The following is a 923-nucleotide window of genomic DNA, read 5'->3' on the forward strand; positions in this document are numbered from 1 at the left end:
TGTGTGTTTGTGTTGCGTGTGGCGGCGCTGGGAGGGAGACGAGGGGATCGTGGGGGGAGTGGGGGTGATTTAGGGTTTGGGGTCGGGGGAGTGGCCTTTTAGGCCAGGGAGAGTGGGGTGGGTCGTGGGCTGCCTGGCAGCCTGGTGGCCTAGTGGGCCGAGGGGCCGGGGGGAATCCTTTTCTTTTCTTTAGTCTTCTGTTTTTATCTTCTTCCTTTTCCCCCTTTTTTTAATCTTATCTCTTTTCTGTTTTATTTTAGTTTTAGTAAAAATTATCACTAACACCTAAATTGGTACTTTTGAATAATCTACCGCCACATTAATTCTTATCCCAACTAAAATAGTTTAATATTTTATAAAATTCAAAAGGCATTTATCTTATTATTTAACCTACAATTTTAATTATTTTGGACACTTAAACATTTTATTAAAGTTAGGTTTCTCCACCATAATTACCTATGCATCAGTTGGATCACTCCGAACATTTTAGTTTTAAAGTTTGGAAACTTTTACCGTTTGATTTGATTTTGAATTTGAATTTGAATCAGTTCTGAACTAACGCGAGATTATCGACAATAATCGAGGTGACGTGGCATAATTACCCGAGAGTTACTGTAGCTTGATTACCCGGGCGTCACAACGGGATACTATTCATCTCCACCGTCGACCTCCTCCAGCCTCCACGGGCTACCGTCGACCTCCTCCAGCCTCCACGGGCTACCGTCGACCTCCTCTAGCCTCCACGGGCTCCTGTTCATCCAGCCTCCACCGCGCGCTACTCCACCGGCTACTGTTCAACCACCCCTCCACGGGCACCCCTCCACCGTCCACTGTTCATCCAGCCCTCCACACCACGGGGTCATGTTCAACCACCCCTCTACGGGCACCCATCCACCGTCTACTGTTCATCCGGCCCTCCACAC

This window comes from Triticum aestivum, chromosome 7B, assembly GCF_018294505.1.
Source record: "Triticum aestivum cultivar Chinese Spring chromosome 7B, IWGSC CS RefSeq v2.1, whole genome shotgun sequence".
Lineage (NCBI taxonomy): Eukaryota > Viridiplantae > Streptophyta > Magnoliopsida > Poales > Poaceae > Triticum > Triticum aestivum.